General features: G+C 31.6%; 1 protein-coding gene across 3 annotated transcripts in view; it reads right to left on the bottom strand.

Annotated features, from left to right (window-relative positions):
- LOC143057584 (uncharacterized) overlaps positions 1–27,978 on the bottom strand; it is a 101,131-nt gene that overhangs the window by 12,941 nt on the left and 60,212 nt on the right. Inside the window, exons 1-2 of one of the 3 annotated variants that reach the window (XM_076230905.1) lie at positions 13,020–13,071; positions 7,373–7,505 (exon numbers count right to left, since the gene is read on the bottom strand). The exons of 1 other annotated variant lie outside the window; for it this stretch is intronic. The gene's annotated coding sequence lies outside the window, so the exon portion shown is untranslated. Of the gene's footprint in view, positions 1–7,372; positions 7,506–13,019; positions 13,099–27,978 lie in introns of those variants that run through there. One more of the 3 variants, XM_076230907.1, reaches the window with a different exon arrangement.

Below are 27,978 nucleotides of genomic sequence, written 5' to 3'. Positions count from 1 at the left end.
ATGATTTCAAAGTTTATACTTGACATCCATTTTAACAACCACCAGAGGGTGTGTCATGATGTATGTACAACTTCCTAGGTCAAAGGTCAAGGTCAAAAACTTTGGTTTCGAGTTGACAATCCTGTGTCCTGTGGTGAAGATCGTGTCCGCTCCATATCTAGATAATCGTTATGATTTCAAAGTATATACTTGTCATACATTTTAACCACCACCAGAGGGCGTGTCATGATGTATGTACAACTTCCTAGGTCAAAGGTCAACGTCAAAAAAACTTTGGTTTCAGTTGACAACCCTGTGTCCTGTGGTGAAGATTGTGTCCGCTCTATATCTTGAGAACCGTTATGATTTCAAATATTATACTTGACATCCATTTTAACCAACACCAGAGGGTGTGTCATGATGTATGTACCACTTCCTAGGTCAAAGGTCTGTCTGTCTGTTGGTCTGTCCATCGCTAACAAATTTGATCCACATTATATTTTGAGAGGACAGCTGTTATTATTTCATACTTTATACCTGACAAACATTTTCAACTTAACATATATATTAACCAACACAAGAGAATGTGTCATAATGTATGCATCCTAGGTCTAAGATCAGTCTGTCGGTCTGTCCATCCGTTCGTTGTTCTTAACAAATTGTGTCCGCTCTACCTCTCGAGAACCATTAATATTTCATACTTTATACTTGGTGGGTCATAATATATTGAAGGCATAATTCTAAAAATATGTGACAAATATCAATTGGGCAGCACCTTTAAACATATTGTTCAAACATCAATCCATATATCCAGAAGTCACCTTAGAGTAGTAAACAATGAGTTCACATCATGCAGTCATATCACTATTATACTATGAAAGTAAGATGAGAATATTTATCAGTTTTAACTTAAAATCTTAGATCAAAATCACACATGAGACTATGTAATAACTTCAAATAATGCTTCATATCAGATTATCCATACAACTTATTTACCCCACGTTATTGACAGCGGGGCCCACAGAGATGGCTCCCATCTCAATGATATCTAGTTTATATAAGTATCACTCGTAAATGGGTTATTATAAAAAAAAAAAAAACCAAAAAAACATGCAAATTTCGAATAGGATAAATGATGGCATTGTTTTAAAAATTTAAATATGTCCTTCTATTCTATAATATGGTGGCAACTATTTTTAGAAATATGCAATGGAAAAAATGAAGAGTTCCTTTAATTTTAACAAATTAAGGTCATCCTCTGATAGAATCATGTCAATGGTGTTACCAATATTAATCATGAATTTAGTTAATGATAAATATTGTTGAATATCAAACAACTGTTCCAATTTGTTGTTACGGTTGAAATTACTACTTATTGACATTATTTTTATAGGTGTGCATTTTATTTAAATTTCAGAATAAATTGTCGTAAAAAGTTGGCTGTTATAATTATGGCCGTTGTAATTATTTGAAAATACACCTAAATTGAATATATGTAAATTGTGTAAGATTGAATGATTAGATAATGCCTAATCCTTTCGTATACGACCTAAAACACACTTTCATTTATTAAAAAAAAAAATTAAAAAAAATTGAATTTTTATATAGTAACACCACTGACCCTTCAGTGACACAAAAGTATCACCATTGACATCACATTTCAAATTTCTTTTCTTAAGTAAGGAGCACAAAACAAAGAACACTGAGCAAAAGAAAAAGAAGAAAAAAATGATTCTTATGCTAAAAAATCCCAAATTATATAACATAACATCAATAACTAAAATTGTCAATAGTGTTACTAAATAGTGTCATTGGTGTTACCAGCATACACCAATTTGTGAAAACTTTGTATATGTAATACATTATATTGTTCAAACATTGTTTAATAAGTATAATATTTCATAAATAATATCATGTTTCGCTTGTTAAACGTGAAAGAAACATAAAAAATACAGATTGTCATATTATATTCAGTGGTGTTACTAAACTGGTCAGTGGTGTTATTTTATTAAAGTGGTCTCGCCATTGACAGTAACACCATTGATTTTCAGGTGTATTTTTTGATTTAGTTACAAAATAAGTGTTCAATTCCCCTATTTCATATGTTGTTCCTGATGCATGTTTCTGTGATCAATATCTTTTCATAAATCAAAGTTCAGGAAATCTTTCGGAAAATGATTTTTATAAGGGCACACCATAGACACTATTTCCATTTACGATGTAGTTTGTACTTACTTTTAAGATTTTGCACTAAGTTTTCAACATAGATTTATTATTGTCTTTTGCATAACATGCTTACAGGTAATATTGCAAGGGGTTAAATGCTGAAATCTTGAGAAAGATAACACTTACCCAACCAATTGTCTTTAAGTTACACCAGTGACTTAGAAAATGAGTCATTAAAAACTGTTTGTATGTATCAAAATGCAAGAAAAAATGATAAATCCTAATAAATAGAGGCAGCAGTAGTATACCGCTGTTCAAAACTCATAAATCCATGGACAAAAAACAAAATCGGGGTAACAAACTAAAACCGAGGGAAACGCATTAAATATAAGAGGAGAACAACGACATAACACCGAAACGTAACACACACAGAAACGGACCAAGCATCAGACAAAACACCACGAGAATAACAAATATAACATGAAAACCAAATACATGAATTTGGAATAGACAAGTACCGTGCCACGTCTTATCTCAATTTCTCAAAAATGAGAGAAAACACAAACGATTCAACGTTAAAATGCAACACACACAGAAACGAACAATAATATAACAATGGCCATCTTCCTGACTTGGTACAGGACACTTTTAAAGGGGAATAAAAGTGGACAAAACATTGATATCTAACATATACAAGTGTTATTTTGATATATTTTCATGTCTGGGATTTTCGTTTAAGACTAAAATAACATAGTTTTGCATGTTTTTTTTTATAACGACCCAAATACATCTTGTACAATGGAAATACATATACATAGCCCCTACTGAATTCATGTAATGCAATATAAGAGCTAAACGAACACAAACCTCATTGTTTACATGTATCCGTAAGTTCGTAACGTCCTAAACACGAGTCTAAAAAATAAAATGCCCTATCTACATAAAAGGTCAATGTTTAAGAGGATTACCGTTGGCTAATATTTAGCTTTATCGTTTGACCCTTGATAACGGAAACTACATTTACTATCATATCTATGTATATAATTGCATTGTGATTAGTTAAGGACACTTGCATTTAATTTAATAAATCTGATCTTCCGGTTATGTCAAAGTCAGGTGTTATAACTGCAGTTATGATTGTTAGTATTTAGGGAGCTTTGCCGAGTAAATTAATTGATATTGATTTAGTCGCTTGTTATACTTTTAATATAAAACTGATTAATTCGCCTTTTCAGAATTTGAAGGACTATGGGTAATCTCATTGTTCGTACACCAAAATGAAAATAACGTTACCACATTGGTTGAATTTTAATTGTTTGGAACGTTTTTAACCAATCACAACGTTTTGGTGTACGCTTTTGAAAATATAACCCAGAATGCATTAGATTCTGAAACGGCCAAATTCAGTTATCTTTTCGTTCATCATACAGTTTGTTAAATAGCAGCTAGGTGATACGTTTTAAAAGGTTTTTTTTCTTACTTGTACACAAAGGTATTGCCAATTTCCATTTAATTCATTTCAAATAAGGTCCATTTTCTAACAGTCGTTCAAGCTTTATATTAACATTCGTCGATTTTTAAATCAAATGAAACCAATCATTTACTTAGCTTTAAATATTAATATTGGATTGTAACAAAGATATACACAAGACAATACTAACAACTATAAGAAAAAATTGTAAGCTAAAAAAGATTCAACAAAGATGATATTTAATATCTACATACGAAAATACAATTATTTATGTTATGTAAAAAGTAAAAACACAAAAATACTGAACTCCGAGGAAAATTCAAAAAGGAAAATCAAAAATCAAAAGGCAAAATCAAAAGTCCAAACACATCAAACGAATGGATAACAACTGTCATATTCCTGACTTGGTACAGGCATTTTCTAATGTAGAAAATGGTGGATTGAACCTGGTTTTATAGCTAGCTAAACCTCTCACTTTTATGACAGTCGCATCAAATTCCATTACATTGTCAACGATGCATGAACAAAACAAACATACTCAAAGAGTAAAAATGTCAAAAATAGGGGTACAACAGTCAATATTGTGTTATCATCTTAATATCACTACATAAACAACATATTTATGTTTGAATAAAAGTTTATATGGAATATCGGGGGAGGTGATACGTTTTCACAGTTTAATAAGTACAATTATTCTTAATAAGATAAGATATTTTTCGTCCCCAGAAGAGCAAAGTAATTTATTACAATGATTTTAATAATTGACACAATAATGTTAATATAAATCATATATAAATATGAATATAACCATCTCAATTCTTAGATGTTAAACCACAGCCAGATCAGAGCCACACACATATTAGGGGAAAAAATGCATAACAATTGTATCTATTATTAACAGGCAAATATTCTAAACGTCTTAAATAAAACTATATTGATAGTTTTCTCAGTTCAAAACATTTATTAATATAAATTGAAATACTATCAATACCTCTATGTTTTCTTGAATAAAAAGCCTATAGACCACTTTCGAGTTCATCCGTCACCGGAAAAAACTCGTCAATTATACGCGCCTTTATGACGTCATTTACCAGATAGAGGGGGCCGCCTGTATCCCTCACGTATCCCTGCACTATTTACGTTCATCAAGCGTCTTAGTGATCGTAATTGTGCAGGATAGACAAGAAATAATGGTTGTTCTGTAGGTACTTAATGACAATTCCCTAATGACAGCAATGCTGATTGTCAATTTTGAGAATTCAATTTGCCGAATAATTCGTACAATAAAGAATTATAGTTTTCCAACCACTCGCTCAACGTGGGAACGGAAGTGACGACGCCCCTAAACGCACAAATGACGTTCACTAAAACCAGAGTTTTTGACGGAAATGCATCGAACTCGAAAATTGTCTATTAAATTTGGCACTTGTGCTTAACTTTTCAAAATTTTTACAATGAAAATTAAATATATACACTGTATAGCATTATTCTACGTGATCAAGTATTGCAGTGATACGTCGTAATAAGCGTTGATTTGTGTTCTGCGTCTTCCACTTGGGCGTCTGTTGTCCAGGGGCAGATCCAGCAATTTTAAAAAAGGGGGTTTCCAATTCCAGGATAAAAATGTGACCCCCGATGTTCTCCTATTAGCTCTATGTATCTTTTCGATTGATTTCTGAATAGGATTATCATTTATTATAGCTAGTATTATTCTATTGACCTGATTTCCAATAACACAACAGGAAATGCGCACATACATGGAGTTTGCGCATATTTCTCATTAAATTTGCGTCAAAAGGTTTGATTTCATTTGCGCTTAAAAAAAATACTGCCTTTGCGATTTTACTTGAATATGCCGATTTTTTAAAATACATTGTGTCCTGATTACTATAAATAGACTCGTAAATGGAATAACCCCTCCTCATGGAAAATTTTGTAATTTCATACCAATTTCTCATACAAATCTGAGTCCATACCAATTTCCTATACAAAACTGAGTCGATACCAATTTCTCAAAACAAAACTATAATAAGTTTTATACAAAACTGTAAAGGATTCATGTTTGGGTTGACGAAGTTGGATCTTTTTTTTCAACTGTAGAAAAAACAGAAGAAATATCTTTTTAATGCTTAATGACTACGTGCATACATTTTATCTATGGTAGTGACGTTGTCATGTAGATTGGGGGAGGGGGGACATGCAAAGCCAGCGTCACTAACGATATGTACGGAAGCATATTAAGGACATAGTAAACATACAATTGGCTGTTAAATTTTTTTCAAATCTTAAAGTATTGACTTTAACTCAAGATTTTGACTTTTCTCATCTCGAAATTTTTACCCTTACTTCAAATTTTGACTTCATTAGAAGTCGAAATTTCGACTTTAAATCAAATTTTCAAACCTTTAAAATCTCGAAATTTTAATTTTAACTTGTATTCAATTTCGACTTAAAAAAATCTCAAATTTTCGAATGATTAAATTTTGACTTTTAATTTATATCAATTTCGACTTTTTCCAAGTGTTTGAAGTTGATTCAAACAAAGTTATTACAATTTAAGATGGGCGAAATCTTTCATCAGTTAAAACCAGTTATCAAAAAATATACTTTTTGTAAATTGTTATTAAGTCTGAAAACATCTACACCCTCTTACATATATGTAAATCTCAACATGTTATATGGGTATACTTACTTATATGATTATCTGACTAATTGTTTAAATGTAGATATATTTCACTGATGTAATTGAATATTTGTAATTGAATATTTGTAATATTTATATTCTATAAGCTGTATTGCTTACGAATAAAAGATTATTATTATTATTACATGATTTATGGGGAGCTTGGGAGATATCCTATAGAACTAGATTGATTTCATTTTGGGTGAAATTAAACTTTGGTTAAGAGACAAAACTATCATATACTTTATGTAAATTGTGCTACTAGTATCACATGTCTGTTAATGACAATGTGAATTTTTCATGTCATGGTTAAACAGAATAAAGACTATTCTAAACGAATGTTGTATCCCAAATGTGTGGGAAGCGCAATCTTTTGTATATACAAAATTTAGTATCTATGATGTGTTTATTTATATATTGCAAATGGTTTGTTTCATTCATTAAACTTAGACTCAAAGATCAGTTAGTACAAATCTTAATTACAAACTTTTTAAAGATTTTTTTGGAAAAGAAGGTTATTATGAAATTCTTGAGAACAAAATGTCTATTGATTTGTTCAGATTTAGGACCACAAATCACAAGCTCCCTATTGAACAGGGTAGATGGAACACTATTATTTAAAACAATGCAAATATTGTCAAAAACAAACATGTCTTCAAAAAAGAAATCAGAATTGATTAAACTATGTAAATTCATAAAGATTATTCACACAGGTGTATGTGCTGAGCACATTTCGACCCCTGATGTGCTCCTTGCTAAAAAGATATATATGTATTGTCTTATAACTGTTTTGTTTGTTCTGTCTTGTTGTAAATATTGTACATAATTGTCTTTATACCTATGTACATGGTGAATTGAGAATAAATAAATATATATGTAACAGTTAAAACCAGTTATCAACAACAATATCTTTATTCTCACAACCATTTCAGATACATAGGTACAGTGATAGTGCAAAAAATGTACATGAATATGCATCTATTTGCAAAACATATATACAATACAGTAGTTTAAAAAATACACATTTTAGTCAGGAGGACCAACATGTTTATCTATACACTTTATAAACTTACATAATCTTTTTATTTCTGACTTTTTGTTTAGTTTGCTCATCAATTTTCCTTGTAAACCAAATCCCATTCAAATGTAAGTGCATTGGTCTGTTAAGGGCATACGATACAGTTTCGATCCCATATTGTAATTTTGCTGAAAATTTGCATAAAGGCTATACATAACATAAGAAATACACAACATTTTGGTTTTAAAAGATAAATACAAACTGTTTTTGTTAAATAATTTGTAAATTATGTTTTATATGAATATTCTTTAAATTTGTGCAATTGTTTTTTTTTTCAAATAACTCTTATTTATCAAATTTTCACGAATGTAGAACAAAAACTTAATTTTTTGCTGGATATTTATCAAATTAAATAAAAAGCACTATTTACGTTCTCATGAAAATTGGCACACTTATTCTTCTTACGTAATCAAACCAAATGGCATTTTAAAAGAGAGGGGTCCATGAACTCGTTTTCAAGTTAAATAAGTTCAAATTAAGTTAACGTTTTGTATTAGATGAGTGCAACTATTATCTGTAAGAAATGTCAAAGAGCTAAACAACCTGGGAAATTATTTATTTTCTGCAGAAAAAGCACGTAATGGTTAATTATTCAAATGCTTTCTGTTTTTATTTTTTATGCTCATATGTATACTCCGCTTAATTCTTTCATTGATTTGTATAATTTGTGTATTAAATAAAATATTATCTATTGGATATTTATATTGTGTAAATCCAATAAGCTATATTTTTTACGGAAGTATTATCATTAGATAAGTAAATCAAGAGCCTCTTTTTAAGTTTATTTGAATCAATTTGATACGTCTGTGTAGCAGAAGTTATTGATTTTATTTGATATTGTTGATTTTGATAAAATGAATGAAGTGATATTTATGTTTGGTTCAATTAGATCATTCAAAGGTGGAAATGTTAGTTTTATTAATTTTATTTGACCTAAAGCAAGACATTGTAACTACAGAAGACCCCTCAGAAGAAGTAATTAACTAAAACATATGAACAGTTAGTAAAATTGATAATATTATCAAACTTATTTCTTTAAAACAGTATATAACTTACCTGTAGAACTATTTAATGTGTGTTATTAGATAAATATAAATGTTTTTTGAAAAAAACACTATTTAAAAGGACTATTTACTTGCGCAAGAGACTCAACGTGTCATTGCATTCAATATTTAAATATTGTGTAGACGATATATAACATAATACATTATTCTACCATTGTTTTATGATATTTCTTGTGTAGTATGTAATATATATATTATGTATAAATGTTAAATATTAGAATACAGATAAAATACGGGCAAACTGAGAACCAATAGCCATTGGAAACATATCAGTTTCAAATTTTCTAAAACTGCAATGTAAACTGTAGCTTTAATAACACAGCACGACAATTGGCACAATTTTAAATTTGGAACTTGACATTAGCAATCAAATACAAGATTCGAATTGTTTCTCAACCTTATCATAACAAGTACCAGGTTTGACAACTTTTAAACAGTTCCAAATGTGGATAGCCTTTCTGTTTATCGCAGAATAATTAAAGATATTCTAACGCAAAACATCGACTTTAATACTTTCTACACAGATGATTAACTGTTAGAAAAAAATTCTCTGAAACTTAAATTAAGTTCCAAAATGTTTATTTTCTTTCGTCAAATTAACAATCTATTTATTGAATTAATGTTTTTATTTTTTGAAATCCTTCCCGACAGTATTTTTGTGTAGAATAAAAGTCAAATCCATTTAACACACTGAGCCATATATGTATTATCATAAGCCATCTGAATATATAGTTGGCATATGATATGTTTGTCATTGAGGTTAGAAGCATCACATTAGCTACCAAAATTAATATGATTACTAATATATAAAAAAGAAGATGTAGTATGATTGCCAATGAGACAACTCTTCACAAGAGACCAAAATGACACAGATATTAACAACTATAGGTCACCTTACGGCCTTCAACAATGAGCAAAGCCCATACCGCATAGTCAGCTATAAAAGGCCCCGAAATGACAATGCAAAACAATTGAAACGAGAAAACTAACGGCCTTATGTATATACTGATATAACAAGGAATGGCATAACATGTTTTACTGCAACCCGATTCTGTTAGCCCTTTGTTTAATTCCAAATAAAAGAGACCTCTATATACGTTTTGGAACGTGATGAAATGAGCCGCGAATTGTTTTATAAAACATAGTTTGCGAACAAAAGGTGTATTTCGATAAATTTTGGTTAAACAAGTTTAAATGCATTGCTATAAATGAACATAGATTTGTAACACTATTAGCACCTTTGGTACTTAACAGATCCTCATATGTTTTGTTATTATGAACTTTATTAGAGCTAGATTGGTCAAAGATTTAATAAATAAGAATTTATAGTTTTTAAAGTATTCGAAAAAATCTTGATCAATATATCTGTTGGGTTTTAAAGTATATACATTTATGTTTTTTGTCGAGCCTTCGACTTTAGTCGAAAAAGCGAGACTAAGCGATCCTACATTCCGTCGTCGTCGGCGTCGTCGGCGGCGTCAACAAATATTCACTCTGTGGTTAAAGTTTTTGAAATTTTAATAACTTTCTTAAACTATACTGGATTTCTACCAAACTTTGACAGAAGCTTGTTTATGATCATAAGGTAGTATCCAAAAGTAAATTTTGTAAAAATAAAATTCCATTTTTTCCGTATTTTACTATAAATGGACTTAGTTTTTTCTGCGAGGAAACAAAACATTCACTCTGTAGTTAAAGTTTTTAGAATTTTAATAACTTTCTCAAACTATCCTGGGTTTGTACTAAACTTGCACAGAAGCTTGTTTATGATCATAAGATAATATCTAGAAGTAAATTTTGAAAAAATAAAATTCCATTTTTTCCATATTTTACTTATAAATGGACTTAGTTTTTTCTGCGGAGAAACATTACATTCACTCTGTGGTTAAAGTTTTTAGAACTTTCTTAAACTATCCTGGGTTTGTACCAAATTTGGACAGAAGCTTGTTTATGATCATAAGATAGTATCCAGAAGTAAATTTTGTAAATAAATAAATCCATTTTTTCCATATTTTACTTTTAAATGGACTTAGTTTTTCTCCAGGGAACCATTACATTCACTCTGTGGTTAAAGTTTTAAAAATTTTAATAACTTTCTTAAACTATCCTGGGTTTGTACCAAACTTGGACAGAAGCTTATTTATGATCATAATATTGTATCCAGAAGTAAAGTTTGTAAAAAGATTACTCAGTTTTTTCTGTAATTTACTTTTAAATGGACTTAGATTTTCTTGCAATCATAAAATAGTACATGTAACAAGAGGAATATTTTTATTGATTTTTTCCCTCATTGTTGTTGAGTCTGCAATTTACAGCAAAAATAGGCGAGACACTGGGTTCCGCGGAACCCTTACAAATTTTTTTAATTTTTAATAAACTTTTTGTCCTGTAAAATAGATTTAAAAAAAACTTTATTATCAAACTCGTTTTCTGTTATAATATTTTCTCTCAGTTTTATCCGATGGTGTTGCACAAAACATTTTAATCAAACTAAGCTGTTTCGATTTCTGTTCTTATTTTCACATTTCATATCATGGTCTCTTAATTTCCTCCTTTAAACTTAGTTTGTCCGTGGAATAAAATATAAAAGCTTCTTTGTAAAGCATAGGAGAAGCTTCAAAAACACGAAGTCTTCAATCACTTAAAATATTATGATCATTATTGAAGTGTTATACCACTTTGTTTATTTCTTTTGAAATTTGTTAATATTAATAGGTTAAGGTACTACTTTTTAGTGGATGAGTACCACTGTCCTATGTTTGGGGAGGGTGGGGTCCCACTAACATGTTTAATCCCGCCACATTCTGTATGTATGTGCCTGTCCCAAGTCAAGAGCCTGTAATTGAGTGGTTTTCGTTTGTTGCTATGTTCAATATTTGTTTTTCGTTCCTTTAATGTACATTTATTAGGCCGTAAGTATTCTAGTTTGAACTGTTTTTTGTGTCTTTTTATAGCTGAATATGCATTATGGGTTTTCTCTTTGTTAAAAGGAGTATTTGGACGATACGCGTATGGTCATGACCATATGCGTATACTCATATGGTCCTACCATACGCGTATGGTCAGACCGTAATAATCGTTAGGTTATTAACGTGCCGGACCATATGAGTATTTGGACCATATAGGTATTTTTTTAAATTACATTATAAAAGTTTCAATAATAAATAATCTAAAAAAACAATGTTGGTTACATGACAATGTATTATTTGTATATTTCAAATACTACGTTAAAATTGAATATTGATGCCGTATTAGTTTTCATTTCTAATTACATTCTTACATGTAGCCTTGGGGTGACATTTACTTCTACACGGTATCATAGATTTTTTGCATTTGCAAGTCTTGGTTGTGCACGATCCTTTTCATTTACACCTTTTTTTTTGCGAGTGAAAAGCTAGCCTTTTTGTAGCTGTGTACAGTGATACCGAGGTCTTGGGCCATTCCGATATGTGAACGGTGTTTTTAAGAAGCTCTAGATCTCAAAAATCGTAACATGACTGCAATACACCAAATTCACCTTGAATAATAAAATTAACGGTACCAATTTTCTTGCACCAGATGCGCCTTTCGACAATACATGTCTCTTCAGTGATGCTCGTGGCCAAAATATTTGAAATCCAAAGCTTATATAAAAGATGAAGAGCTATAATCCAAAAGGTCCAAAAAGTATAGCCAAATCCGTGAAAGGAATCAGAGCTTTGCATGAGGGAGATACATTCCTTACTTTAAAATAATTTCTAATATTTTGTAACAGCAAATTTTAATAACACAAAAAATCCGTATTTTCATGCCAGTACCGAAGTACTGGCTACTGGGCTGGTTATACCCTCGGGGACTAATAGTCCACCAGCAGAGGCATCGACCCAGTGGTAGTAATAAAATTAACGGTACCAATTTTCTTGCACCAGATGCGCATTTCGACAATACATGTCTCTTCAGTGATGCTCGTGGCCATATATAACTATGTTACTTTCGAGTGACTTTTTGTGTAACAATTCAGTATGAAATTTTTTAAATTTATTTTTTTAAGTCGACATATTGCCATTCACTCGTAATAACAAATCGGTAATGACAATCGGTATTAAATGTGTTTATTATAGTTTTGACAAGTAAGTAAAATTAACTATGTGAAACTTCTAATTTTTATTTAGCTAATATTTTTATTATAATATAATAAAAAATAAAATTACCTATATGATAGCGTCTTTTTAATGAACGGTCATACCATATGAAGAGTTTAGAAGTATTAAAAGTAAACTGTAACAGAGTGTTAATTACCCCGACCATACGCGTACGATCGGACCATAAGCGTATGGTAGGACCATTTGAGTATATACTCATATGGTCATAACCATACGCGTATGGTCCAAATACTTATATGGTCCGGAACATATATACTAGTTTTATAACGATTTTTTTATAAATTTTTACTGAATTTTTAAACACTTTATTTAAAAGTATTTATTCATACACCTGAACATTTTGTAAACTCAGAAAGTCTGTTAGATTAGTTTGTGTATAGAAATGATGCACTACAGATGCACAAGTTCAAAATATGATTATCAAAAGTTATTTTACCTTTATAGAATCTTCTAATGTTCTCCCGTTTTATTTTAGTCGACTTTGATTGTGCACACATCGCAGTAAGAAATCTATTATATTAATGCGAAATAAGTGTGTACTTTCTGTACTTATTAAGTGGGTGAATACAAATTGTACGTATATAAGGAAGGAAATCAGTTTGTATATCATCATTTTTATCTTTTATATAAAAATAATTTATTTTATTAAAATTTCACATACTTGTCTACAGGTTTTTATACAGATATTATAATATACATCGCACATGTTTCACAATGATAAAATAAGACAAATATCAAGACGAAAAGTTTTGCCAAATACGCTAAGGTAATCTATTCCTGAGAAGAAAGCCTTGGTATTTCAAAAATTAAAAAGTTTTGTAAACATTTAACTTATAAATATGGCCATATCAATGATAATTCATGTCAGTGCATAAGTGCTGACTACTGGGCTGGTGATACCCTCGGAGAATTAAAACTCCACCAGCAGAGGCATCGACCCAGTGGTTGTAAATTAACTCATCACAGATACCAGGATTAAAATTTGTATTTACAAAACGCTGGTAATCCTGGTATCTGTGATGATTTTATCTAATTGTATCCTCTCAATAGCAGGTGCCTTATGAGCACACCATAAAATAGTATAGGATATTTTTATAACTTGTATTATCGCTATTTTGTGCATTTTTTTCTTTGACCTTTTGTTTTTTGTTGTGACAATTTTTCATATCATGCTACTCGCTTGAGATGAAAATTATCGCTAGAAACTAAGAAGGCACGTTGCGCTGCGTATGAAATTGACATGAAATTGTCAACGTCATCATAGGTAAAATAGCGATAAACAGATTATCATTGGTCATCTCAACTCGGTTGCTTTTCTTGCTTTCGCCGTACCGGCTCAAGCGAGAAAAATCAATCTCGTTGAGATAATCAACGATAATCTATGAATATTAAACAAACAATTATACCTAAAGATGTTCTTGTGTACTTTTGAATCCACCAGGAATTTGTTGAACAATTCTTTCAAAAGTGGATACTGAAAGTACAGCTGTATAATCATTGATATATGATAGGTTTTGTAGTACAAGAAAAATGTAAAAAAAACTTCAAGGAAAAATTCAATTCGGAAAACCCTTATCAAATGGCAAAATCATTAGCTCAAACACATCAAACGAATAAAACAACAGCAGTCAGTATTGCGTTATAATCCTAATCACTTTTAAAAATAATCTAAAATGTATATAAACACAGAAAAACAAAATAATTTTACATATACCACCAAAATCCAACTGTAGCTTTTAAAGCATGAATACAGTCGGGGCACTTAGCGAACTCCATAATATTATGGAATTGGCTAAATTTGACTGCTTTATGAAAATCCATAATATTATGAGATTAAATAATATTTCCAGTTATATTATGCGTATCCATAATTTTGAATATTATTGAATTTCATAATTATGCATGAAAAAATTAAATTTGATGTGTCCGAAAAACAATGTTTTGGGTACTGCTAACAAGTTCCGTAATTTATTAATCTTAAAATGCTATTTTTATGATCATCTATTGATTATATTCATCCGACAATCGTCGCCTTTCTCGCGTCATATTTAAAATGCTTTCGTCTTCAATGTCTTTTATCTAGGACAGTATTTTGTACAAGGGAGACAAATCGTGTCGTCTTATAAGCCATATTTTTCTTAAATGTATTATCGTTCCTTAAGCAATGAATAAATCGTGTTTTAGAAAATAAATGTAGAAAATAAGTGTGTCAGTTGACCTCGTTTTCAATACATTAGTTTTATCGAGGGGAAATGTTACAAAAAAATAGTACACATCCTTCAGACGTCTTTATAAATTATAAATGACTATGTACACAATAGGTATAGAAACACATTACTTTCACGTGTTTATATGTCTTGATTTGACGAAATTTAATTAATGGTCTGATCCACAAAAACTCATTACATGCAATTGTTATTGTTTCAAATTCAGTTTATGTTGCAGACCGTTTTAATGTTGCTTATGTGTATTTGTGTATATTGGGTAAGGTGGGAACATTAATTCGAATACACATGCATACAACGTATTTTTTCTGTCACCATCAAATTTGAAATGTTTCTTTTCAAATCCTTTAAAATTAAAATTGTGTCTGTAAAAGAAAAGTCTCTTGTGTTGTCTTACATGTAAATAAAAATTACATCTTAGAATAAAAATCGAGACATCAAGACAGAATTTAAAAAAAAATCATAATCTATAAACATAGGCAGGTAGAAATTAGATATTCATTTTGATGTATTACCAATACATATTTATTTCGACGTTGGTCAATATTTGATGATAGATACACCTGAGTATTTAAAACAGCACTATGACATGTATGATTATTATTTTCCTACATAACACGTTGCATATCAAAATTCAGTTATTGTTCATTTGACTTCTATATATCTGCAGAAAAAAATTCTTAAAAAATTAAGATAACATATTGGTTCTTGAGAACCACAAAATTAATTTATATACAAGTATAAAAACAGCAGAAGAAATAAATTGTAAATATTAAACTATTTCAAAGCGAAGCAAGGTCATGTAATACAATATTATTTAGTTCAGCAGTATGATTAATTGGTAAGAAACAGATGACATAATTTACGTTTGATATGAAAATTTATACACATTGCAGAATGAACTCATAATATTAATGCCTAGTTGAAATTATATCACAACATACTAATGGGAGTGCAACCTGTCAAAATAATCTTTTGGAAATAAATATATAAGTACGGTATGAAATGTGGATGATGACTTATGCATGACGACATTTATAATAGACTTTTATTTTTGTTTGTTAATATATAATATTAAAATCGAAAAAAAAAAATTCTATTTCTATTTATCCAAATTTATTCGTTGACTTCTTTGCACATCATACTAGTCAAAACACGAAGTTTGTTAGTCAAAATATAATATAGAATAATATAAATAAATATATTAAATATTTATAATATAGAGATTTGAACACTCCAAACAAATATCAATCACTACGTGTTAATCGCAATTCATTGAATGGTAAATCAGTTGATTCAAACAATAAAATATAATATAAAAGCTACGAGAAATGTTGTATAAAGGTTTAAAAATTGTTCTATTATCTCGGCTAATATTCTAAAACTATAACACCTGTATTCCTTAATTTCCGAATTAAGTAGTATATTTTTATTGAGAGTAATGACTTATTGCTCCGGATTCACAATAATATGTCCGAGTAGGACGTCATGTCTAATTACATAAAATTGAGATCGAAATAGGGAATATATGTAAAAGAGACAACACTCCAGCCAGAGAGCAGACAACAGACTGACACTTTGTGAACTAGCAAGACTTGAATCCTGGTCAACATTTAAGACTAGTAAAAAGCCGGGTTGATATGGTATTATCGTGATTTGTCGTAAGGAAGCTGTTTTTCTCCAATTTAAGTTTAGACGAGTAAATTCATATAAGATATATGACGTCCCATTGAATTGCTTTAAACTAATACAATAATATATTACATATATGAATGTTACTTCCTATTAAGTTTACAAAAATGTCGCGCTTACAAAATACTAAAACAATATAACCACTCTCTGTGAAAGATGGGCGACAGATTCCAGAGGGACAGTCAAACTTATAGATCGAAAATAAACTGACAAGGCTATGGCTAAAAAAGAAAAGACAAACATTCAAATAATAGAACCCAATACACAACACAGAAAGGTAAAAACTGAGCAACACGAACCCCAACGAAAACTGTGGATGATAGCAGGTGCTCCGGAAGGGTATACTGATCCTGATCCACATGTGGCATCCGTCGTGTTGCTCATGTTATTACAAACCCGGTAAATACTTTAATTCGGTATGTCATATACGTGAAAAGGAAAGGAGATTTTAGTTATGAAATAAGGAACATATCCGATATCATCTGTAAAACGGTTAATCCATAACTATCATTTATCATCTACAAAATACCTCATTTAATAAACATACTCTATCGACACCATTCAAACTCTCGTTAATGGTCATCTTTGAAAAACTAAAGCTAATGGTTGAAGAGTTTTGAAGAAGGCTTATTTTCTTTGGTAAAGTGCTAGTTACATTACACCATAACGAATATTATGGTACACCATAATTTAAGATATATTATGAAAATCAATAATATTATAAGATAGCATAATGTGCGGATTAATATTATGAAATCAAATAATTTTGGAAATGCTTATAATGCATCAAGATATTAAAAAATCGATCATATCGTGATAACGATTTTATTGGAATATGTTTTTGTTTCGGTAGACATGTCTAACATTTGGTGCTTTCATAAGATAAACACTGGCAATGTTTTGAATTTGACATAGGTAACAATTTATTTTAAAATAAACCATTTATCCGCTATTTCTTTTACTTTAAAAAAATCATAACTAAAAAACAGGCAAAGGATACCCAGAGGACATAAAAACCCACAAGTCGAAAATAAACTGACTAAGCCATGGCTAAAAAAGAAAACAAAAAAACACTCTGAAAACAGTAAACATTACAGAAGAATAAAAAAACGTAGACAATTTCATCTAACCTTTACAACATACCCAATTTAATAACCATACTCTATCGATGTACTCTTCGATTCTATTATATAAGTGCATTAATTTTAAAGCAATGTACTGATACTGATTCGTTCATTCAAATAAAGCAGTCAATATAAAAGTTTCGACACCATTCAAACTCTGGTTCATGGACAATTTTATAAAACTTAAGCTTATGATCGAAGAGATTTGCAGAAGGCTTATTCTCTTTGGTAAAGTGCTACCCAAAGTATTTTTTCGTGAAAGCAGCATACCATCCGTATATACATTGGACATCCGTCCTGTCCGGACATCTTTTTTTTCATCCGTTAGGCGTCCGTTCGTGCTATCCGGTAAGGTGTGACCGAAGCACGAACGGACGTCTAACGAATGAAAATAAAAGTTGTCCGTTGACAGAATTGTTATCCATTGGGAGTCCGTTGATGTACTGACCGAATACAGCGGACGTGTAACAGATGCCTTACGGACACATACCGGATATGCAAAGTACGAGAAACGGAAACGTACCGGACAGAACGGATGTCGAACGTACATCCAACGGAAGAGTACCGCATAAAACGCACACCTAACGGAAGCGTACCGGATAAAACGGATGAACAATATATACGGAAAAATAAAAGGCAACAATAATAATACATGTACATCGCATAAATATTCAAAATGTTTAGGTGTAACTGTTTTTGGTTTATTCTTCAAAATACCGCATAAGGTCAGCGTCTGAAATAAGAGCTGCTTGATTGTGAAGAATCGCCCTTACTTTAAGGTTGATTATGAATAATAAGAATTCATGAACCTTAAGAAATCTGACATACCAATAATTGGCATTTCTGACGAAAAATTTCAATTGGCATATATCCGTTTCAGATCCGTTGATCATCCGTTTTATCCGTTATACGTCCGGTAGAAGTCCGATCTCATTCGTTCAACATCCGTTTTATCCGTTATACGTCCGGTAGAAGTCCGTTGGTGAGTTTATCATCCAGACCACCAACAGATGTATAACGGACACGTAACGTATACAAAATGGAAACGAAACGGACGAGTACCGTGACGGCGTGCACAAAGCTGAGTCCACAAACGTAACGTCTTCAAATTACTAAAACCCTTTACGACGTCGGCATTTTCTCCCAGAAAACAAGCGCGTCACAAAAACACTGGACACCTAGTTTATCACATAGCTTTAAATATTTTCGTTCAACACATTTCTTTTTTCTTTCGAACAAAAAAGTGAAGCAAATGCACATTCTGGAAATATAAATAAATATATGCTAAGAGCAGTGAAATGGAAATAATTAGCGACTATGTCGTGGACCCTTTTCAGAAAACAGCGTTAAAACGTCATTTCTTTAGATTGTAACATAACAGCTGGACATTAAGAAAATTCTGGTGTTCAGTCTGGACTATCGAATCTTTCATATTTTGCAGATTATTTTGAACCTCTTGTTATGCACATTTGGAATACCAAGTTATTTTGAAAATAAAAAGATTGCAATTACATATTTTTTCTTGCCGATTCTTCTACTTCGATTATTAGTCCTTCCAAATTACTACTTCTTACACATAACGAATATTATTCCAAACTTATCTACCATGATCGTTTTTGATATTTTTTGCGATGATTTTCGTGATATGTCCGAGTCCGAATCCTAACAATTCTATTATACGAAAATGCAGGAAAATATGTTGAATTTGTAAAAGTTTTAGGTCAAAAAACTCTAACTTATGCTTTTTTAATGTTACAAGTTACAACGTATTTTTGCCGTTTTCCATATGTCCGTTTCATGCTTTATAGATTAAATTTTAATTTACCTTACTAGTAATGTGGATTTTAATGGCATGTATTCATCATTTTATCATAATAAAATTCTTATTCTTATTCTTATCCAAAAATATTTTAAACACGGTTGTATAAAACTATTTTAAAAGCGCATTTTACACTTGCCGTCAACTTTGTGCACGCCGTCCGTACAAAATGGACGCCTAACGGACGTTCAACGGACGTTCAACGGACATTTTATCCGTTGGACGTCCGTTCAACGTTTTGAATATGCTCAAAATTTTCCACCGGACAGAACGGACGTCGACGGATAAAACGTACGCTTAACGGACATGCAATGGATATGGACGGACGTCTTACGAATAAGAACGGACGTCTAACGGACATGAACGGATTGACAAAGGTTTTCCGTTAGGCGTGCGTTCGAGATATCCGGTAAGATGTGACCGAGGCTTTTCTTGCATCCTTATTTGCAACACACTATAAAATATGATTTTACATTTCTAGCGATAGTCTTTACATCTACAGCGCTTGAATTCACTTCTTCAGTGCTACACTTTATACGGATTTGGCTATACTTTTGGACCTTTTGTATTATAGCTCTTCATCTTTTTTTTATAAGCTTTGGATTTCAAATATTTTGGCCACGAGCATCACTGAAGAGACATGTATTGTCGAATTGCGCATCTGGTGCAAGAAAATTGATACCGTTAATTTTATTACTACCACTGGGTCGATGCCTCTGGTGATGGACTATTAGTCCCCGAGGGTATCACTAGCCCAATAGCCAGTACTTCGGTACTGGCATGAAAATACGGATTTTTTATGTGTTATTAAAATTTGCTATTACAAAATGATAGAAATTGTTATAAATTAAGGAATGTATCTCCCTCATGCAAAGCTCTGATTCCTTTCACAGATTTGGCTATAATTTTTGGACCTTTTGGGTTATAGCTCTTCGTCTTTTTTATAAGCTTTGGATTTCAAATATTTTGGCCACGAGCATCACTGAAGAGACATGTATTGTCGAAATGCGCATCTGGTGCAAGAAAATTGATACCGTTAATTTTATTATATCTTCAGCGCTAGACTTTACATTTTCAGCGCTGGACTTTACATTTCCAGCGCTTGACTTTACATCTCAAGCGCTAGACTTTATATCTCCAACGCTTGACTTTACATCTAGATCTCCAGCGCTTAACTTTACATCTCCAGCGCTTGATTTTACATCTTCACCGCCAGACTTTACATCTCCAGCGCTTGATTTTACATTTCCAGCGCTTAACTTTACATCTTGAGCGCTAGACTTTGCATATCTCTAGCGCTAGATATTACACATCTCCAGCGCTAGACTTTACATCCCCAACGCTAGACTTTACATCTACAGCGCTTGACTTTACATATCCAGCTCTAGACTTTAGATCTCCAGCGCTGGACTTTACATCTCCAGCGCTGGAGTCTACATTTCCAGCGCTTGACTTTACATCTCCAGCGCTATACTTTATATCTCCAGCGCTTGACTTTACATCTAGATCTCCAGCGCTTAACTTTACATCTCAAGCGCTTGATAGTACATCTTCAGCGCTAGACTTTACATCTCCAGCGCTTGGTTTTACATCTGCAGCGCTTGACTTTCCATCTCCAGCGCTAGACTTTGCATATCTCCAGCGCTAGATTTTACACATCTCCAGTGCTAGACTTTACATTCCCAGCGCTAGACTTTACATCTTCAGCGCTTGACTTTACATATTCAGCGCTAGACTTTAGATCTCCAGCGCTGGACTTTACATCTCCAGCGCTAGACATTACATCTTCAGCGCTGAACTTTACATATCCAGCGCTAGACTTTACATCTCTAGCGCTAGACTCTATATCTCCAGCGCTAGACTTTACACATCATCAGCGCAGGACTTTAAAAGACACTTTATAATCTGTGTGAGACCAACAGGGCTTCGTACTTTAGAGCCTCTAGTTATTTATTATAAAGAAATCGCATGTATAGCCTGTATTCTGGTTGATATTCGCATGTGTTACGGAGAATATATCTCCCAATTGAAACTATATTCCGCGCTTGTATGACAGTTATGAATTATTTTTTTTTCTCATAGTATTTGTTATATGATATATTTTATAACAATTGCATTAGGATTTTTTGTAATTTCACATTTAAATTTGCAAAAGTATCATCTCCTCTAAAGCAGTGACATCGAATGTTTTCTTATAACTAATTTTTTTATCCAATATTTACAACATTTATTATAATTTCACAACATTGTTTTCGCTGTAATAAAAGCAAACTGTTTACGTCTGCAACATTAGACAGAATATTTCACACTAAGTTAACCTGATTCCCAGAGATGATAAAAACAATGTAATTAAATATCCACCAGCTGCATTTGCAGACGACTATTATTTGAACTCTTAATGACTAGACTGACCTACTGAAGGTGTCATAACATTTAGGAATCCCGTAAAGATTAACGTTCAACTTTCTACACTGTAATAAACTATTTAAAAAAAACTGTTATTTTTAAAAGAAATTGTAACTTTGTTTCAACATAATTCATATTGTACTGAAAAATAACGATTAGATTAATTTAACTTGCAAAATTATAAGTAAAACTATAAAAACGAGTTCTATTCTACTTAAATTCAATCATACTCCTTAAAACTATTTAAAACTATTAACTATTGTTTTTCAATAATTTAAAACTATTTAAGTTCAGATATCTAATCGGGTCCTACTAAAAAGCGTCGGGAGCGCCCGGATGAAGAAAAAGCGCCCGTGGAAAAAAAATTAGCGCCCGGGGAAAATATATAGAGATGAATGTTTCAATTTTAACAATAATATATGAATACTATTTCGAAAAGCTAATAATGGATCACAGTTTATGCTGAAGATTTATAAATCGTTAAACACCGACAGATACGTTTCTCAAATTTCCCAGATAAATATTAATTTTATAAAATTAAAAGAGTTGCACATTATTTAAGAACGGTAAAAGTAATTGAACAAGTGTTCACCATGCAGTTGCGAATATTAGACCTCGGGAACTGAATTTTTTTAAACTAACTATATATACGTTTTGATCGAGGACAATATCGTTCATGATTCTTCTATATACTTATATTTCCCAACTTATATACAATTTTTAAATCTAAAATGTAAAAGTGCAACAACACTATCTAAACACTTTAGATTTAGCATCGTTAATATCCCCATTTATACGGATGAAACACGCAATGTTTTTTTTTTCATTCAGGAAATCACTTATTCTCCCGGGCCTTTTTTTCTTCCTCGGGCGCTTTTTCTTTTCTCGGGCGCTCTCGGGCGTTCCCAAGCGCTTTTTAGTAGGACAGATCTTATCGTATTATTTATTTATCGTATAGGACATGTAGAAAAAAATCCGTCCTTTCGGATAAGTAGTTTTATACATATCACCCCAAGGTTATCCTAGTAACGTGTCGAGTAACGAGTAGCAGCATGAAAACAAATAAATGGTGGTGTCAAACTGTCAAATCCAATGTATCTGTGTTTTCCCCCCAAAATGTTTTTATACGGAGCACTCAGGGGAGGACAAGATAACTTCTTTAACACCGAAAAATATATTAGAAAAAAAAATATGAATAAATGATATGTTTTAGAAATTGTAATCACAATGACTGACATGCTTGAAATCCTAAATTGGATGCGCAGTTGCTTATTATTTTCTTTTCTTCAATTTTACCCCACCCCCCTTTTTTTTAAGAAATGAATATATTTCATAGATTAGACTACATCCATTTTTTTGGGGTAAAATATGGTTCTTTAACTCCCAACATTGGTAGAGCCTTCAAACACCAAACCCTGGATCAGTGCATTTAGTCTGTTATGATTATGGCAGAAGACATGCAAAGAAATGACTAATGACCAGTGCATTATAGGATTTACATTTTTCCTTTTGGTCAATCATCTTGCAGGGTCCAAACGAGTTCACCTGTATGTGTGCCATTTGTTTTCTTAATTTCTTTATCAGCTATTGAAATGGTATCTTCTTATCAAATAATGTGTGTGAAATTTAAATCTCATTTAGATATACATGTTAGTTTCTTACCCTTTTTACTTAAAAAAAAGCCATTTGCCAATGTAATAAAAAGAATAACGAATCAAAGAATTCAAATAGGCTGCGCGCATTAGCAAATTCATGTGTTGTTCGGTCACTCGTTGAATATTTTTCTTTTTGGATTCTTCGATAATTTATTCTATAAATCTCATTTTAATTTCAATTGTACATACACGTACTTATGTATATATGTTTGTTAACTGGAAAATATTTCTCGGTCTTAAAATCAATTATACGTCGTATACTTTTCTATGTTAAACTTATATAGTTAGGCACTTTTGTTGTATGTTTATATCATTCGGTTTTTTTAGACATTTATTTCTTCCATTAGTTCACTGTTGTAGCCTAAACATATATTCAAAAGGCTAAGTCTAAGAAATCAAGTTGAACCCCATCATGAGTTGAAACATCAATATATATAGTCTTAGGTCTCTACTTTTTATATTTTGTTGTAAGAGATGTATAAATACTCTGTCGCGTCCGGTCTATGTTTTAGTTAGTTTTTTTCTGTTTGTATCGATCTGATGAGACAAGCCATTTTCAACTGGCTTCTATAGTTTGTTCATATGTTAGAAGGTTGAGCGCTCACAAACATGTTTAAACCCGCCACATTATGTATGCGCCTGTCTTTTGTATAGAACCTGCAATTTAGTGGTTGTAATGGTTCATGTCATTAATTTTTGTTTTTCCCAATTGATTTGTGAATTATGCCGTTATTTTTCTCAATTTATTTGTTTCACTTTTTATTTATGTTTTGGCCTTTCATAATCGACTTTAAGGTATCGGCTTTTGTCATTGTTGAAGGTCGTACCGTTACCTCTTATTGCTAACATCTACTTAATATGAACTTTGGTGGAAAGTTGTCTCATTGGCAATCATACAACATCGCCTTATATTTATAATCTTAGGAAAGGTATAGGAAATAGTAAGGAAATTGGAAATATATATGCACGCCATTTAATAAAATTCATGCTAGTGCTTTATTACAGAAAATAACATGCAAAACATTAAACGTTTGAAGTTGTAAATTGTGTTAAAGCTTGCGGAAGAATATCTCAAAAACGTTTTACGACACTCGCGATAAGGACCGGTAACTCTGTATTTTTTTGCGGGAAAATATGAACGGCTTCTCATATCTAATCTTTCAGAAAAATCGATTTCTTACAAAAGAGTGTCCACCATGCACTTACACTGCACTATTAAAAGCATAGTAGAATATATTGATATACAAATGGATGAAATATAAAAAAAGAAGATGTGCATGGTATGATTGCCAATGAGACAACTATCCACAAAAGACCAAAATGACACAAACATTAACAACTATAGGTCACCGTAAGGCCTTCAACAATGAGCAAAGCCCATACCGCGTAGTCAGCTATAAAAGGCCCCGATAAGACAATGCAAAACAATTCAAACGAGAAAACTAACGGCCTTATTTATGTTTAAAAAATGAACGAAAAACAAATTTGTAACACTTGAACAAACGACAACTACTGGATTACAGGCTCCTGACTTGGGACGGGCATATACATAAATAATGTGGAAATTATATATACAGCCCTTGGATGGTGTTAACTTTCCAAAAAATTGTATAGTGTACTGGTGTAATGATGTAATGGTCTAAGGTGTATGGTGCTGTGGTGTATGGTGTAAGGGGAATGGTGTAATGGTGTTTGAGGAATGGTGTGATTGTGTAACTAGCGATCGGGAATGGTGTGAATGATGGTGTACGACATCTCATTGGTTGAAACGAATTTCTTTTTATTTTATTTTTTCGAGTTGTAAACATACTCAATAATAATAATCTTAATATTTGAAATTTAATTGCATTATGGGTAATTTCGGATCGTGTAGATAGAATGGGGAATGGTGCATGGTGTAATGTGTAAGGTGTATGGTGCAAAGGTGTAACGTGTATGGTGTAATGGTACAAGGTGTATGGTGTAATGCTGTAAGGTGTATGGTGTAATGGTGTATGGTGTTAGTGGGAAGTTTACACCATCCAAGGACTGTACATGTAACTGTTATATTAATAATAAAATAACAACAAACCAGTACATACTCTGTGACGTTTATTATAATATGAGGCAGGCATTACCTGTAAATGGGGACGAAGTCTATGAATTATTATTTTGTAACTTAAATATTTGTTCAAAAAAAAAGAAACGGAAATACCGTAACGTTTCCGATTTTGGTTCTGTTGTTAGGGATTTTAGTTATGACGTTATTTAAATTATGACGTCATATACAATGTAAACAAAGAAACGCTATCATCAGGTAACGTTTTTTCATATCAAGGAATTATGTAAAATGAAATTGGTATTGCGCGTTCCTTCCTATTTTTATACTAGACTGATAAATATATATTTTACTCAAAGATTCATGCAAACGAGACCGGAAAAGGAAGTACATAGTACATTTCTGCGCAGGTCCGGGATTTCAAAACACGACAAAAAAAAATTTGAACGATTTTGAGTTCATTAGTACAATGAAAAATTCGGGAAATTTTCCCGTATTTTTTTTTTTATTGAATTTTCTACTGTTATTGGGGACTACGTCCCCATATTAGTATAATAGTCCCAAGTAAACTGATTTGTATCTCAACAATATCATAGTTAATATGAGGCAGGCATAACCTGTGAATGGGGACGAAGTCTGTATGTATTATATTTTTAATTCAAAATGTTGATAAAAGAGAAGGAAATACCGTGCGTAACGTTCCCGAATTTGGTTCTGTTGTTAGGGAATTAGCTGTGACGTTCTTTAAGTTATGACGTCATATTCGATGTAAACAAAAGAAACGCTTTCATCAGGAAACGTAACGTTTTTTTCATATCAAACAATTATTAAAATTGAATTTGTATTGAGATCCAATCTTATGTTTTACTAGACTGGTAAATATAAAAAAAAAATCAAAGTCTCATGCAAACAAGACAGATTTCTGCGCAAATGCGGGAAAACCGGAACAGGAACTAGATCTGAAAAAAAAAGTTAACGATTTTGAGTTCATTAGTACAATGAAAAATTCGGGAAATTTTCCCGATTTTTTTTTTTTTTTTTAATTTTTGAATTTTCTACCGTAATTGGGGACTTCGTCCCCATATTACGGTGCGGTTGAATTTCCTGTCATTTATTCATCATCCACGCAAGAACTTGTCTCAGAAAAAAATATACTCTGTACATTAAACTCAGTTTCAGGTATAGCAAATGTACAGAGGTGTGATCTTTTTCTGTGACATCTGCTTTTGACCATCCACAAGAACTTGAGTCATCCGATGTTCAGCACTTCAGTACTTTGATTAAGTTGGAAGTTTTCAGTTCAAAATCGATTCATGAATTTTTTTGGTGAAAATAAGATTTTTGAAATATCAATTATTGCAACAACAGAAATCGCGTATTTGTCTTCAATAGTTTTAATAAGATCATAACACTTTGTAAATATAGGACCAATTGGCCTATTATTTTCCTTATTACAGTGTATTCAATTTAATGATATACATTGCCTTGTATTGTTTCTTGTGTTCGTCCGGAACCATTCATGAACTATTTGCCACTGGAGTCCAATCAAATCGTTTCCTTTGTTGACTAGTATATATAAATCGATTGAAGCTTGTTTATATCAAGTGACTAATTACATGTAATATTTTTTTTATAAACTGTAGTATCAAAGCTCCTCTATGCACACAAGACGTAATTAATTATTAATCATGGACTTCTTCCAGTAGTTATTTTATATCTATGTTAATCTTTGGTACACCATTCTTACATGTCAGTCCTCTCCCACCATAACATCACTCGATTTTGGTTAATAAGTTGAAAAGTTAAATTTCGTTTATTGTAAGTGTAATGTATCAAGAAAACAAAGACGGGTTCAAACAGAAAGGTTTTGAAATCAAAGATAACTGTGCACCTTAAGATCAGCATGGGTTTATTAGTCGTCAATACGTGTACGTAAAGTCCAGTCTAAAAATAAGAATACTAGGTACTTTGATTCAAGGACGAAACCACGATGTCTAGTCTTACTAAAAAATATAATCAATATTCAAACTCTACTTATGAAGATTAGAACAGATTATACCCATGTCATATCTTTTACCAATTCAATTCAAATATTTATTGTCATATAAACTCTGAACAATAAGTTTGTGACAAATAATATAAACATACACAAAATACATTTAACAAACAAAACCATGAAAACAAAAAAAGCAAAAAAGCAAAACAATCTATCTATATGATATATAAATATATATTTTATAAATAAATCAAGAGTCCCCTGTCCTCAGTTCTAATGCCTGTTTAAAATAGGACCCTAAGCTTTCTACTTCTTTTGAGGTTGATGGACAAAGAAGATATGTATTTTTTTCATTTTCTTGCCAGGACATAAAATCTGGCATATGTTTAATTACATTTCCTATAAAGTTCTCTCTTAGTTTAGCAATTTTTTTGCAGTAT

The sequence above is a fragment of the Mytilus galloprovincialis genome, chromosome 13, assembly GCF_965363235.1.
Source record: "Mytilus galloprovincialis chromosome 13, xbMytGall1.hap1.1, whole genome shotgun sequence".
Taxonomy (NCBI): Eukaryota; Metazoa; Mollusca; class Bivalvia; order Mytilida; family Mytilidae; genus Mytilus; species Mytilus galloprovincialis.
This window is presented reverse-complemented; position numbering and strand designations above follow the sequence as displayed.